The following is a 16,947-nucleotide window of genomic DNA, read 5'->3' as shown; positions in this document are numbered from 1 at the left end:
ATTTAGTGATCTCTCTATCCACATTCTGATTCCATCTATGTTATTATCTATAGAGCCAGGCAATGAGCAGGCATATTCACCGTTACGCTACTATTAAAATCCGGCGACTGAAGCTCTGCACAGGCTTTTCATGTCTAGACTTCTTTTATTTTAATCCGCTGTCTGTCCAAAAAGATGATTGTATAAAGAGTCAACAATCTGTAGTCTTTTATTACAGAATATAACAGTATATTAAGTTACATTATCAGTCAGTAATGGAGATGTATTCCCAGAAATGAATTATTTACAGGCCATTTAAGAAATCTATATTCAGGTGTGGCGCAGAAAAGCTCGCCATAAATCTTTAATGCTGACTGCTCAGGAGAGGTGAAGTGAGGATTAAAGACATTTTATAACAAGACAAGAGCAGTAAAAGGGACGGGGCCCGGGCTGTGCATCACTGGAGCGGGCCCACTGCTAATACACTGATAAATGGCACATGTCAGCTCTGCACTTTCAGATCTTTGCATTTGTTTTCTATGGATGGATTGGGCAACAAAGCAAGTAAAGAGAGCTTTTTTTTTTTTAAATGAAGCTTTAGTGCAATACACCTCCATATTTCCATGCTTTCCAAAGGGAAATTTCACATTTAGGGCATTAGTTCTGCATACAGAAACAGGAAAATGCAGAAGTTGTACTTTCTTATTGGCTGAGATGATTAGAGCAAACCTGTTGTATAATTAAAGGGAAATTCTACATTTGTTAAAGGTTTTGTAAACTTTGAAATGTATTTTTCTTGTTTTAATTAGGTATTAGTGTAGGTATATTCGCTGGTTCACCTTATTTTGTAATGCTGGGATCACATGTTGTGGCTGCAGTTTGTAGTGTCATGGTTGATCAATTCCCCTATGTCCATGTATTCATTCACCTAGCTTGTCCCTAGGGACAGGCAACTTTTTGTTCTGGGTCACACAGCATCCAATCCATGACTCACCATTTCCTCTGTGTTGCATCACAAATGTGGGAGTGCTAATGTGATTATAGCACCCTCTGACCCCCCAGGGGTATGGTGGCCCCTCTTGTTCCGGATCACAAAGCGTCCAATCCATGCCTTACCATTTCCTCTGTGTTGCATCACAAATGTGGGAGTGCTAATGTGATTATAGCACCCTCTGACCCCCCAGAGGCATGGTGGCACCTCTTGTTCCGGGTCACACAGCGTCCAATCCATGCCTCACCATTTCCTCTGTGTTGCATCACAAATGTGGGAGTGCTAATGTGATTACAGCACCCCCCCTGACCTTCCAGAGGCATGGTGGCACCTGAAAAGGCAGGGGTTGGCCAGCATTTCACCCTAGGCCTGAGTGCATGGCTAAGATGGAAGACTGAAAGAGCATTGGGTGCCAGATACTTTCCGTCTTTTAGGTGTTTTTTTGGATATCACACAAGGAGGTGAGGGTTAGGGCTTCCAAACTTTAAGCTGATCTGGCAACACTGTAGGCAGCCATCCTAGCTAGTTCACAGACTTTTTACTCTGTTGCTAGGCTCTGTGCGTCCTGCCAAGAGCGTCCATGAGGCTACCAAGTGCTGGCTTCCTCCAGCAAGATCCTCCTACAGGGACCCAATCTTGGCATTCCCTATTGACAGGCTGGACAATTCCAGGACCACTTCAGGCTTATTTCTACATTCAGCACATGCTAGGCCCCAAATAGACTATAAGACATAACAGCATAGCTCAATCCAGCAGCACCTTACCAAAGCTCAACCTGGGGGAGGAGAGCGATCACAAGGCCTGCCCCAATTATTTTTATCCTCTCCCAGCATGCATTACTTCATAACTTAGTCTTGTTATGAAATAGTATTACCAATGATAGCAGCGACACCTACTGGCAGCAGTGAGAATTCACAACCCTACTCAGCCTAGGGAAAGACCAAGTGAAGTATTATAAAGTCAGTCTGGGCTGACTACCAGCCAGCCAAAAACTAAATTTGGGTAATGACACCTGTTTAAGACACTATGAATGACTACGTGTGATCTCTTTGTTAATTGCTATGCCTTTTTGTGTCGGTGTCAGATCTAATTACTGTTTAGCTCACACCTACAGAACACTAGACTGAAAGACCCAGGGATTGTGGCATATGTAGTTACTTCAGAGGAAGTGTCAGTTCTCAGAATACAGATAGAGGTCATACATTAACCTGTGCAGTGCCAGGTGGCTTGCCTCATGTTTCAACACAAACAGAAACTTCTAACACAGGAATGTGAAGATTTAGGTCTCATGTACATGGAACACTTCTGAACGATGGAAACTGCTGGAAAACGTAGGTTAAAAAATGTCTGTTTAGCTGCGTTTGCATAGGGCGTTTGTGCGCGTTTGCGTTTAGACACAGTTTAGAAAGATAAGCACAGGAGAACCTCCCAAATGCCCAGAATGCACTGAAAAGTGGTACATTATTAACTATTTCAGACTGTTTCCGAGAAATACACAGAGTAGAAGCAGAGACAGCAGTATATGCTGAGATTAGCTTAGGTGTGAGTTGTGCATTAACATTTCTTTTGTTTCCAAGGGTGGGAAAGGTGTCTGGTGGAGTGAGTCATTAAGGCCACCTGGCAGGGGTTCTTCATGAGGAATTTGAGGTGTGAATGGGCATTAACATCTCTTTTGTTTCCAAGGGTGGGAGAGGTCTGAGGTGTGAATTGGTCATTACGATGTGTGACAAGCTTGGTAGGAACATCCTGTGGTCAGTGTTTTGTCCATCTGAGTACCTTGAAAACGCTTCACATGAATTTTTCATGATGAAAAAAGGCTCTGGACACCATTGGGAACCGGAAGAGTTTAAAAACAATTTCAATGCAAACGTTTATAAATGTGATTTGCCGCTTTTAGCCACGTTTACAAGCGTATTGCGTTTGAAACGCTGATAAAATCGACTGATGAACGCACGGTTTCTGCGTTAAAAAACAACTGTAAACTCAAATGCCTGTAAACGACTGTAAACGAAGATGTGTACATGGACACATAGGAAAACATTACGGTGAGTTCAGGGGCTGCTGAAAAAAATGCTGAACAGCTCCTAAAAGTGAGTTTATGAGCTGCAGTGTACATGAGCCTTTACTATCACAGGCTGGGTGTTCAGGGCAACAAATGAAAGTACATGATCAATGCACATTATATGCAGCTGAAAACCACAAGGTGCAGGTAGAAAGGTTTATAACGCCTTTAAACGTTTGATGTAGCATATATCATTTCTACTATTTCACACTTAAAGCCTATGCTAGTGTTGGAAGGCAACGTGTTTTTATATCAGACATTTATGGATTCTTACTGCCTGTTTATCAAAGAACCATTTGTCCTGTTGGATGTCATCTTGGAGTATCAATAAAGCAAGAATTTACAACAGGGCATGTGCAACAAAAGTCTGCATACCAAAATCCTGGTCCTGGGAGTTCACACATTTCTCTAGTGGTGGGGCATGGAGATAAGAGAGCCTCAGTCTAGATTTCCTGGTGACACAAAGATTAACACCTTCCCTCCCAGCCTATGGCAGATTGACGGCCGGGTGGGACACTCACCTTTGTAACTGGGCATCATATGACGTCCTGTCAAAATGAGCCTCTCATGGGGCCGCAGGGCCACGCAGCTGTGAGAGCTCTCACCGGCTGTGTCCCGTGGATGACATATCACTACACTGGCCAGTTGCCAGTGCCATGTGACCGCTGTGACCAATCACAGCAGATCACATGTCAATTGAATACAATGGATGCCTTCCTGTCATGCCACCCATGGTATACAATTATGTTGTTAGCTGTGACCAGGGGCGGACTGACAGCTCATGGGGCCCCCGGGCAATAGGGGATCATGGGGCCCCTGTGTCCTTGCCCAAACTCAAAAAAGCCTATGATAAAGGTACAAGGGGCATCTCATGGGGCCCCCTACTGACCCCGGGCCCTCGGGCAGTGCCCGAGTTTCCAAATGGTCAGTCCACCCCGGCTGTGACTTGTCAAGGCAGTCACATGATACAGACAGGGCTAATCACAGCCCATCTGTATCATGTGATGAGCTATGCCCAACCACAGCTAATCAGAACAAAAGACTGAATGAATCAGTTCCATTCAGTAACAATGATTGCAAATATCGAATAAATACATTGGTATTAGCAATCACAATGTTGTTAAAAAAAAAATGCAATCTTGATCACTTGCCCAGAGTAGTTCAATATTACTATGGTAACATTGTATTGCTTTGGTCACTGTGTTTTGAAAAAAAAATAGTAAAAAAAAAGAAAAAATAATGTAATAAAAAAAATATAATAGAAAAATGTGAAAAAAAAAATACAAATTAAATTATTATTATTTTTTTTTACATACTGTCACTAGTCAGTGTCTCTGATCACCACCACACCAGTTATATAATAACGCTGTACTGGACTGGTGACAATATGTAAAAAAAATAAAATGGTGATTTTTGTTTTTCATTTCTACATTTTCCAAAAAATTGTAATAAAAAATTGCAACCTCCAAAAAACTCACCATGCCTCTTACTAAATACCTTGAACTGTCTATGGACTCTATAACTTTCCAACAGACTAAATAATATACACTAATTTGGGTTATTTTCACCAAAAGAAATGTTGCAGAATACATTTTGACCTAAATTTATAAAGAAATGTTATTTATTTGCAAAAGTTTAGAATAGAAACAAAGAAAAATGTTTTTTTTAAAGTTTCAGGTTTTTATTGTTTTATTTAGCAAGAAATAAAAAATTCAGTGTTGATTAAATACCACCAAAAGAAAGCTCTATTTGTGTGAAAAAAATTTCATATGGGTACAGTGTTGCATGACCACGCAATTGTGATTCAAAGTGTGACAGCGCTGAAAGCTGAAAATTGGCCTGAGCAGGAATGCCTGGTATTGAAGTGATTAAATGGACAGATTACGTGGCTTCTAGCCAGAAGGAAGGATGTGGACTGGTATGCTGACCTGGGTCATAGCATTTTTGGCAATATAGCAGTGCCCCCTGTTGGAGACAACCACATACTTCTGGGAGGATGGCTGGGGTAATACCTATTGAATAGGGAGGACAGCCCCCTAGGAGTTATGGACTGTCGCTCATTGGACGGAGGACTACACCAGGTGGGTCAAGGGTGTTTGTGTGGGTGGTGTCTGAGAGTGCTTTTAAATGCAAGTCTGGCCATGCCTGCCCCTCTTTCTACCCAGGGCCCAGCTAAAGAATAATCAACTTTGAGGACGAATTTACATAACATATCATCTTTGCTCTTTTATTACTATATGCTCTTTAACCACTTCCTGTCTGGCCCATGTACTGTATATAAACCGCCGGAAGGGAGCAGTGCAGGAGTGGTCGTTTATAAACGTCCTCCCGCATTCCCTGCATGTGCGCGCTCCCTGGGAACACTGATCACTGTACGGGACCTCTGTGTGAGGTCCCGATCATGTGATCACTGATTGGCCAATCAGTGATCACATGAATAGTAGTAAGCAAGATGTCTCTTTTGACATCATTGCTTACTACTTGTGAAATCTGTGAATGATCACAGAGGTCATATGGTACAAGGCTAATCATAACAGCCTTGTACCATGTGACAAGCTGTGACCAATCACAGCTCGCACAGTATTTCTCAATGGCTGCAAGAATGCAGTCAGAGAGAAGGAGAATGATTTTACAGCCTTTATCGGTGTAAAAGCAATCAGTGTAAAAAAAAATCATCACCCCCCACAAGTATTACAGTGTCACTGTGGTAACACTGTACTGCTAGGGTGACAGTATGCTAAAAAAATAAAAATAAATAAATAATATAAAAAAAATAAAGATGCAAAAAAAGTTTTGAAAAATTATAATTTTTGGTTATAAACTAATTTGGGTTACTTTTTGTTTTTACTAAAAAGATAGCTCAATACATTTTGGCCAAGATTTATGAAGAAGGATTATTTATTTGCAAAATTTTATAAGAAAAACTTTTTTTTTTTCAAAATGTTTGGACTATTTCATTTATACAGCAAAAAAATAAAAATCCCAGTGGTAAATAAATACCACCAAAATAAAGTTTTATCTGTCTCAAAAAAAAATGCTAAAAAGTTCATATAGGTACAGTGTTGCATGACCGTGCAATTGTCATTCAAAGTGTGATAGCACTGAAAGCTGAAAATTGGCCTGGACAGGAAGGGGGTGAAAGTGTCCGGACTTGAAGTGGTTAATATTTGTTTAGATTTATCTGTTAGTGTTTTACATCCTTTGTAAATAAATACGACCTTGCTTCTTTGAGCATTGTGTTTATTATTATAGCTAATATTGTAATATATTACTTCCAGCAATATTGGCAGAGCTTAGGTAATTATAGGGACCGACAAGATAGTTCATAATTCTAATATAAATAAGGGGTTTTAAAAAAAACACCCTCCCCAATATTTATTTCAGCTAGTAAACATTTTATTAAAGCAGCACAAGCAACATTGCTTACATGTAATGCAACGTGCCCCTTGTGCTGGTGATGGCTGTCATAGTGAAATCTTCAGTTTTCTGCCCCCCTCCCATGCCCCACCACAGTAATGCTGTGGGGGTTAATACCAACTCTGGACCTATGATGGGCATTCATTAACAATGCCAATTATGCCCTTCTCCTTTCAGTCTCCCCCCTCCATTCATAGAAGCTGTACTATAGTCTTTATAAATGAAAAGCAATCAAGTGGTTAGCACTTGCACCTGGCAGTACTAGACCCCAACTACGGCACCACCTGCCTGGAGTTTGCAGGTTCTCCCTGTGTCTGTGTGGGTTTCCTCTGGGTAATCCAGTTTCCTCCCACAGTCCAAAGGCATGCTTGTAGGTGAATTGGATCCTGTCTAAAATTGGGCCTAGTATGTGTATGTATGAATGTGAGTTAGGGACTTTAGGATTGTATGCCCCTTGAGGGTTAGGGACTCATATTTTTTATTTATTTATTTCAGGTACTTATATAGCGCTGTCAATTTACACAGTGCTGTACATATATATTGTACATTCACATCAGTCCCTAACCCTCACGGGGCATACAATCTAAGGTCCCTAACATTCATATACAAGGGCCAATTTAGACAGGATCCAATTAACCTACCAGCATGTCTTTGGAGTGTGGGAGGAAACCGGACTACCCAGAGGAAACCCACGCAGGCACAGGGAGAACATGCAAACTCCAGGCAGGAGGTGCCGTGGCTGGGATTCGAGCCAACGACCCTAGTACTGCCAGGCAGAAGTGCTAACCATTTAGCCACTGTGCTGCCCATATGATGTGAATGTACTATATATGTAATTGCTGTAAATTGATGGCTCTGTATAAGTACCTGAAATAAATAAATAAAAGCAATTTATAAATCAAAGATGGTCAGATGAATGAGTACTTTTCATTCATAGAAGCTATAGTATTCCTAATAGGAATGGGGGTGAGGGAGCGAATGGGAAGGGCATAGTTGGCACTCTTGATGAGTGCCTATCACTTGTCCATTGCTGATACTAACTCCGACAGCACCAGAAGATTACAGTGTGCGGTAAGAGAGGAGGCAGAGAATAGAACATTTCCATTATGATAGCCGACACCTACATAAAGGACACTTCACATTACATGTAAATAACATCCCTTGTGCTGATTAAAAAAAAAATACTAAACTTACCATATCTTTAGCCTAGTTTTAGAAGGAGTGAGTAAGAGTCATGGGCTTTGTCAGGTTTATATTGTTGTCTGTGCCTTTGCTGGGGAGTTTCTTCTTCTCCTTAGTCCAGTGACAACAGAAAGCAATGTGAAATCCAAACTTTACAGTTGTCACTGCAACAGAAGGGAAGGGGAAATCCTCCAATGGAAGCACCTGTCCCATGGCAGAACATCTAGGCCTTCTGCAGAAATGTTAACTTCCTAATGTATCTTCGTGACAGCCAAAGAAGAAAAATATCTCCAATGTGCCAAAGATGGCAAAACAATGACAGGGGTTTTAATCATTCCCCACTCTAAATAAAAGCCTTTTGGCTCTCAACTTATTAATATTAAAATTACTTTTCTCTTTTATTTATTTTTTTTTTTTTATGGAACGCTTCACAAATTTATGTGTCATCCTTGCGCAGGGGCCAAGCTAATCTTCTCTGTATCGTTCCAATTTTAGTATATGTGCTGCCGAAGCAAGCACTACTTTTCTCCTTTAAATAGAATTTAAAAAAAACAAACTTAAAGTGGTTCTAAAGGCAGAAGGTTTTTTTTACCTTAAAGTGTTACTAACCCACAACAGTAAAATCAGTCTGTATATGCAGTAAAGCATGCTTGTTATACTCACTGTGGAACCTAAGGGATTAATGTTCTACATTGTATAAAAAGGCTGTTTGATCCTGACTTCTCTGATCCTCCCCTTCTTCCAGTGCCCCCCTCTTATCTCCTGATAAGACATATCATGTGGAGTCACTCTGCACATGCTTACTTTGGTGTGTATTGCTAAAGAGGTTTATTTTTTATTTTTTGGCAGAGTGCATGTGATCAGTAGAGGGCCAATCAGCACTGCCCAGATAGAGGTCAGGAGTTCTGCATCCTCTTAGAGCAAAATAAAAACTCCTCCTACAAACTTTAAACAGTGCTCTGCTGGGCACTGATAGAAGTCACAAGACTGTTCTAACTGCTGATGAGAAAATGTATTTAGCAGTTTATATTTACTAAAATAATTGCATTTCCTTGTTGTGAGTACTGTGGGAGGCCAGATCTAGTGAATGCAGGGTCCTGGGTTTGGAAACACTTTAATGCATTCTCTGCATTAAGGTAAAAAGCCTTCTGAGTGCAGTGTCCCCCCTTCTCCCTTATACTTGCCTGAGCCCGATCTCAATCTGTGCCAGAAAGCACCATCCTCATTGGTTCAGAGATGGCAATGGGAACCACTAGATCCTGCCTCTGTCAATAACAGACAGTGAGAAGGGATGGAGAGAGCAGCGGATGAGACTGAGCCGCGCTCTGTGTGTTAATGGACATAAAGATTGTGGCTCAGAATTAAGCTCATACCAGTACTCATAGCCAGGAGCACCATTGGGGAGCCTCAAAAGGGGAGGATCAGGGCTGCTTGGTGTAAAACCACTACATACAGCAGGTAAGTATAACATGTTTATTAACCACTTGCCTACCAGGCACTTATACCCCCTTCCTTACCAGGCCAATTTTCAGCTTTCAGCGCTGCCGCACTTTGATTGACAATTGCGCAGTCATGCAACATTGTACCCATATGAAATTTTGATCATTTTTTTCTCACAAATAGAGCTTTCTTTTGGTGGTATTTAATCGCCACTGGGCGCTTTACTTTTTGCGCTATAAATTAAAAAAAGTGCAAAAAATTTGAAAAAAAAAAAAAAGTTTATTTGTTTCTTTTATAAAATTTTTCAAACAGGTATTTTTTCTCCTTCACTGATTTGCGTTGATGAGGCGGCACTGATGGGCACTGATAGGCGGCACTGATGGGCACTGATAGGCAGCACTAAAGGGCACTGATAGGCAGTACTAATGAGGTGGCACGGATAGGCGGCACTGATAGACAGCACTAATTAGGGGTCACGGATAGGCGGCACTGATATGCAGCACTGATAGGCGGCACTGATAGGTGACACTGATGATGGGTACTGATAGACGGCACTGACTGGCATCACTTCTGGGCACTGACTGGCGGCACTGACTGGCACAACCCCTGGGCACTGACTGGTGGCACTGACTGGCAGCACTGGTGGGTGGCACTGGTGGACAGCACTGGTGGGTGGGCACAGGTGGGTGGCACTGGTGGGCACAGGTGGGTGGCGCTGGTGGGCACAGGTGGGTGGGCACAGGTGGGTGGCACTGCTGGGCACATGTAGGTGGCACTGCTGGGCACAGGTAGGTGGCACTGCAGAGTGGCACAGGTGGGGGCACTGCTGGGCACAGGTGGGGGCACTGCTGGGCACAGGTGGGGGCACCGCTGGGAATGGGTGGGCGGGGCTAGTGGGCGCACAGCTGATCGGAACTTGCGGGGGTCACTGCTGGGCACCGATCATCAGGGCACTGATCATCAGTGCCCTGATGATCGGTGCCGATCCCCGCTCTGACAACTGCCGGTTCTCGGCAGTACTTTCCTCACAATCTGACAGCGTGAGGAAAGTGCAGCCGAGAACCGGCACTTGCATTTTCCTGTGATCAGCGTGTCATTGGACACCGCTGATCACGTGGTAAAAGGCCGGTGGGATCGGCCTTTCACCACATCTCGTGATCAGCTGTGTCCGTAGGACACAGCGATCACGGAGATCGCCGGGTGCGCGCCCCCTGGGGCGCGCAGGAGAGCGCGTTCTGGGAGGACGTCATATGACGTCCACTCAGAACTGGCCGGCCGCGGTGAAGCCGTCATTCGGCTATGCGCGGTCGGCAAGTGGTTAATTTAAAATCAGTTTTCTTCCCCTTTACAATCACTTTGAGGGCTGCTTCTCCATATTATGACAACTCAATGTATTTTCCTACACATCCTATGTTATTGCCTTAGTGAATTAAACAGCAGTTTTTCCTTTTTTTTTACAGTACTGCAATTGATCATTAGAAGATATGTAGGGCCTGATTTGTAGTGGAAGATCTTCAATACTAATCTTGAAAGGGCCATTGTTGCACAGAGTAAGTATGTGTTGGAATACAGTGTTAATGTATTTTGTGCCACAGCTACATCAGTATTCAGTAGAGATATTTTCTTCAACCAGTAGATGGCAGTGTTTATAAGTTTGTAGCTGCATCTATGATATATTCTGTGTCTTTTCTCTAAAAAAATTTGCTGTTTCCTTGTTGTAGTGAAGCAGAAAAGCACATGTGGACTATATACAGGGACTATATAAAGCGATATATACAGAATTTCTAACAGTATAAGCTCTTTTTTATTTAACCACTTCAAGTCCAGACACTTTCACCCCCTTCCTGTTCAGGACAATTTTCAGCTTTCATCGCTATCACACTTTGAATGACAATTGCGCGGTCATACAACACTGTACCCATATGAATTTTTTAGCACTTTTTTTTAAACAGATAAAACTCTATTTTCATGGTATTTATTCACCATTGGGATTTTTATTTTTTTGCTATATAAATGAAAAAGTCCAAGCATTTTGAAAAAAAGGTGTTTTTCTTATAAAAGTTTGCAAATAAATAATCTTTCTTCATAAATCTTGGCCGAAATGTATTCAGCTATCTTTTTAGTAAAAAAAAATAACCCAAATTAGTTTATAACCAAAATGATTATTGTTCAAATTTTTTTTACATTTTTAGTTTATTCTTTGATATTATTATTTATGTTTTTTTTTAACTTACCATCACCCTAGCAGTACAGTGTCACCATAGTGACTGTACTACTTGTGAGGGGTGATGAAATTTTTTTTTTCTTCTTTTACACTGATTGCTTTTACACCCATAAAGACTATAAAAGCAATAATTTCTCCTTCTCTTTGGCTGCATTCTTACAGCCAGGGGCGGACTGACCATTTGGAAACACGGGCACTGCCTGAGGGCCTTGGGTCAGTAGGGGGCCCCTTGTACCTTTTTCATAGGCTTTTTTGAGTTTGGGCAAGGACACAGGGGCCCCATGATCCCCTATTGCCCGGGGGCCCCATGAGTTGTCAGTCCGCCCCTGCTTGCAGCCATTGAAAAATACTGTGAGAGCTGTGAGCAGCTTGTCACATGGTACAAGACTGTTGTGAATAGCCTTGTACCATGTGACCTCTGGGATCATTCACAGATTTCACACGTAGTAAGCAATGATATCAGATATCAGATTGTGATTACTGATTGGCGGTGTTCCGCAGAGCCATACAAAGCAGTGTGTCGAAGTTGACAGGGGAGAGAACTGTATTGTTTATATACTGTTCTCTCCCTCCGTCGGTAATGCTGGGCGATCACGGGGTGCTAGTGAGTAATCACCGGCCGGGACCCGGTGATTGACAGCCGAGGCCACGAATAGCGGCACGGGTAGAACATGGCTCACGCACACCCCCTACCCGGTAATGCTAAATCACGTATATATATACGTGATTTTGCGCACCCTTGCTGCCCTGTAGCAGTATATCTGCTATAGGGCAGCAGGAAAGCGGTTAACGTGATTTTCAAAGTTTTCTTTTTTTTAAAATAACAAACATATCATAACTACCTGCTCTGTGCAATGGTTTTGCACAGAGCATCCCGGATCCTCTTCTTCTCAGGTCCCCCCAGCGGTGTTCCTGGCTCCTCCCCCTTGACTAGTATTCCCAATAGCAAGCCGCTTGTTCGCTCTTGAACCCCACTCTGCATCCATAAGGCACATAGCGCCATGGCTCAGCCCCACTCCCTGCTCGCTCCTCGTTGGCTCACTTGGCTGTGATTGACAGCAGCCAATGGCTCCCGCTGCTGTCTCAGCCAATGATGAGAGAGAAACCTGGGACAGCCAAGGCTCCGATGCACATCACTGGATCGAGATCGGCTTAGGTGAGTATAAGCGGGGACTGAGGGGGGGAGCTGCACACAGAAGGTAAAAAAGCCTTTAGAACCACTTTAAATTGTAATTCCAGTCATTACCTAACTAATACTAACCTTTTTCCCACCTCCATACTAAATCTATTCTATCTAATCCTGTAAAGAAAAGATTGCTATACTTACCTATTCTGAAGCCGCTCCACTGCGGTCTCCAGCAATGACTTTTGTGCAGGAGAGTTAGCCGACAACGGCTGGGAAATGCCTGGGAGATGATATCACCCATAGACTTACTATGTGGCATCTTTTATCGGCTGCCTCTGCTGCATACAGAGGCCCCCGCTAACAGCTCAGCCTGAGACCGGACCAGAGCATCTTCAGTATAGGTAAGTATAGCGACCATTTCTTTACAGAGTTAGATAGAATAGCTTTAGAATGGGGGTGGGAGTAGGTTTTAGTGTTAGTTAGGTAATGACTGGAATTCCACTTTAAATATCTTCTGAATCCAACCATATAACAAGGTCGGATCAAGCCTCCATTGACCTAGAGGTGCAGTTTTCTAACTTGAGCCCTAAAACTTGTCACTGGAGGCTGAACAAATCCATTCTCAAGCATCCTAGATGTCAAGCTAGTCTAACCACAAAACTGAAAGAGTTTCTTGATCTTAATACAGGCAATGTAGACAGGGCATCTACATTGTGGGAGGTGCACAAGGCCATTTTTAGAGGCCACTGTCACACAGTCTCTACATTACACAATCAGCTAAAATCTCTGGATATGACCAAACTTGAGAAATCCCCTATGCAGACTAAACAGAAATTCTATGAGGATTTTAACAAACATCATAGAATGTTGGCGAATAAACTAAGAGTCAGGCCTATATTATACACTCCTGAGTTAATTATTCGAGAAGACAGTACATATGACCCTCAGTCTATAGCTGATGTTTTTGAGGACTATTATAAGTATTTGTATAATTTTCTTTCACCAAACTTCCTCTCTTCCCCATTCTCTCCAGCTAAATTTCAAATTCATGTTCTCCTTTAATCTGCCTAAATTTACCCCTAGCAATTTATCATCTCTTAATGCTAGTGTCACTTACTTACCTGGTGTGTACCCTACTCTACCCTGTTTTTACTTTTCATCCATTAATTTAGTATTTCTACTTTAGTATTTTTTTTTTCTTTTATTTCTTTATTTCTGGAAATTTTGTGCTTTTTTGGTTGTTCCCTGTTGGCTATTGCTGAATAGATATATCGATTATAGCTACTAACTATAGAGAAACTATGAGAGTTATTCACTAAAACTGGAGGGTGCAAAATCTGGTGCATCTCTGTATAGAAACCAATCACCTTCCAGGTTTTATTGCCAAAGTCTAATTGAACAAGTTGAAGTAAGAAGCGGACTGGTTTCAAGTAAATCTCCTTCTATGTATAATTGAGATTCTGATAATCTCTTTTTATTTCTAAATTTTTTTTTACCATTTCTATTTTATTGAATATTTTCACCTTTGTAATCATTTGTTTGGATTCTGTCATCCAGATACTATTTAAAAAAAACCTCAATAAATACAATTATATATGTTTAAAAAATTGTAGTTGCTTTGCATTACGACTGCACCTATCCAACCAAAAAAAATATTCCTTGGACCATCTCAATGTTGTCCACAGATTATTTGGCTCCACATTCCGTGTCAGCAGAGCCTGCAGATGTGTGTCACTACAAACTGATGGCACAATGACCTATTCATGACAGTAAAAGCACAAGATTCAATGGCACGATTAATCCTCATCACCCAAAACTGATAAGGGCTCAGTCTTCACATGCCAAGAGCATAATATAGACATTGTAACTTCACCCAGCTGGGAGCTGCCTAGAGAATGAGGCTGTAATGATCAGATACAGAATGTTACATACACAGAACTATTTTTAGAGACAGATTTTGCTTTGTTAAAGAAGAACTCCGGTCAGCATAAACATTACCAGTAAACATACACACTATAAGCCTATGTACCCTTGCTGTTTCTTTTATCCAACTGTGCACCTGCATTGACAACAATAAAATACTTTCATGCAGCTGAAGGCATCTGATAAAGCAAAACGGATGGCTGGGAGGGGCTGCTGGGTAAAATTTTATTTTGTCACGGTGTAACTAGCAGTCCAGCATATGTGACTGATGGTTTCATTAAAATCAGCCCTATCATTTTTCTTCCAAAATAATGACTCAGACTGCTTGACATGGATTAAAAATTGGCCTTAGCAGCCCTGAATTTAACAGCCATTAAATAACATACATAAAAACCACCAAACATTACCAGAAAAGTATGGCTAGGAGAGGGTCTTCGAGTCTTTGGCGTCCACTAAACAAAACCTTTCCTAAGCACCTCCACTGTCTCCAGCTGCACTCCCACTGGCTTGAGAACCAACTTCCACCAAGAGACTGAGCCCCTGGTCAAACCAACAGCCCCCAAAAGGGAGCACTATGTCACCTGATGGGCCCTGTTTTGTAATGATTCTAAGTCTTCTATAGCCTCCAAACCCCCCAAGCTGCCATAACAAGAAAAACACCTCTTTGATGTTGATCATTGAAGAAGGGCGGATGGGACAGATTTTCTCTCCATTCAAGCTTTCCAGAATGACTTCCCTGCAGCTCTCCACTCCTACCCCTACAGTTCCTTCCTACCACCTGACCAGTGGCCATCAGATAACACTTCTTGTTCTTACACTACCACCTCACATGTTATATGTTAATTTTTTCCTGGGACTCCATCTTCCTGTTTGTCATATGTCTTCATCTGTTTTCTCTTCTTGAATTATTTCACAGTAAAAAGCAAATTATTATTATTGCAACATAACATTACCCACTCACATACTGTGCAGTGTCCTGGGTCTCCTGACTCATCAACAGTGCTGCCCATGCAGCATCAGCATTTTATTGGGACCACTGTCCATAAGACATGTTGGACTACTGGAGGCTTGGACCACTCCGTTATATGTGAAAACAGCAGTCCGGCTGTGTGCTGCCAGCATAGAGTATTTTATCCCTTGCTGCCGTACATAATAGGTTAAATAGAAAACAAAGGCAGGCATATTTATACCTGTACATGCAGGCTGAGGGCATTACAGTATTAAAAGCAGAAGCTTCAATTGGGATGGCAGCAGGGCTGCTGTTAGAAATTAAGGGGCCTCATACAGCCAACCTGACAGCCCCCCCCCCCCACCCAAAAACACCCCACATTTTCCTATGCTTTAGCTATGAATGAAAAAAGTGACTGATTGGTATCAATCATTGTGTTCATTCAGGAAAGGAAGGGGCTGATAAATCCTATTGTGTTAGAAAATAAGAAAAGAAAACGGGCGCACAAGCCTTGCGCATTACTTCAATAAAAACTTTCATCGTAAAAAGTTCCACATTTGAAAAGGACACTTGGAAATGGCTCACACGTTTTGAGGAGCGATCTCCTCTTCATTAGAGCAATTGTTGGTCATGATATGCCTCTTTACATTTGTCGTTTGTGAGCATACATCTACAATTTTTTATGATGAAAGTTTTTATTGAGGTAATGCGCAAGACTTGTATGCCCCTTTTCTTTTCTTCTAGTGCCATATTGGGCTACCCCCGCCCTCAGGGAGCTGCACAGCATTGCCGTATTGCTTTGAATTCTAAGGTCTGTGAAGAGTTCTTCACATATGCCATATCTGGTCCTTTGAGCGCAGATTTTTTATTCTTTTCTTCTGGTGAAATCCTATTGTGTGCTTGCAGCTGTCGGTGGAAAGGAGAGGAGGGAAACCGGCAGCACTGCGGGATTGGGGGCCCACATGGGGGCCTGGGCAGCAGGGGGAAACATATAGTGTACAGGGAGGGTGATGGGTGCACCGGGGCCGTTACTTCAACCGATTCCCTGTATAGCTCTCTCTGCAGCAGCTGAAAGTGAAAGCCAATGGGAGGAAGAAAAGAAGCAGCCAGCTTTCAGCTGCTGCAGAGGGAGCCATACAGGGAATCAGTTCCTGTGACTGCCTCCACACCGTGATAACCACCCTTCATACCCAAATCCAATTCAACCAGCTGCCTGGACCCCCTACTGGCCTAGGCCCCATACAGGAGGACTGGTGGTACCCCCTTATCCACAGCCCTGTATGGAAGACTATAAAATGTGAAATAATGATCACAAGAGAGCAGTACCATGTTACACCTAAATTTTTTTTCCAGGTAAGGGCTCAAACGTTTAAGTGACAGTCGGGAAGATTTATGAAAACTGAAACAGACAATCTGGAGCAGCTGTGCATGGTAACCAATCAGCTTTTATCTTTTATATCTTTTATAACTTACCAAGCTGAAGATAGAGGCTGATTGGCTGCCATGCAAAGCTGCTCCAGATTTTGTCTCGTTCAGATTTTATAAATTACCACCTGATTTGTTTTTATTTTAATTTTATGCACAACCAAAGATTCAGACCCAGATACATAGCCTGGTCACTTTTTTATTATTAATATTATTATTACACAGGATT

General features: G+C 42.2%; 1 protein-coding gene and 1 non-coding gene across 2 annotated transcripts in view; both read right to left on the bottom strand.

Moving 5' to 3' along the window:
• Positions 1–16,947, bottom strand: part of ARHGAP15 (Rho GTPase activating protein 15) — a 778,695-nt gene that overhangs the window by 486,829 nt on the left and 274,919 nt on the right. The gene's annotated exons all lie outside the window — the stretch shown is intronic.
• Positions 8,044–8,150, bottom strand: LOC149460940 (U6 spliceosomal RNA). The gene has a single exon (XR_016312984.1). It is a non-coding gene; the product is annotated as a U6 spliceosomal RNA (small nuclear RNA).

Source organism: Staurois parvus, unplaced genomic scaffold, assembly GCF_062004578.1.
Source record: "Staurois parvus isolate SC_StPar_1 unplaced genomic scaffold, SC_StPar_1.0 ptg000216l, whole genome shotgun sequence".
Classification (NCBI taxonomy): domain Eukaryota; kingdom Metazoa; phylum Chordata; class Amphibia; order Anura; family Ranidae; genus Staurois; species Staurois parvus.
Note: the sequence above shows the minus strand (reverse complement) of the source record. Positions and strands in the feature narration are given on the sequence as shown.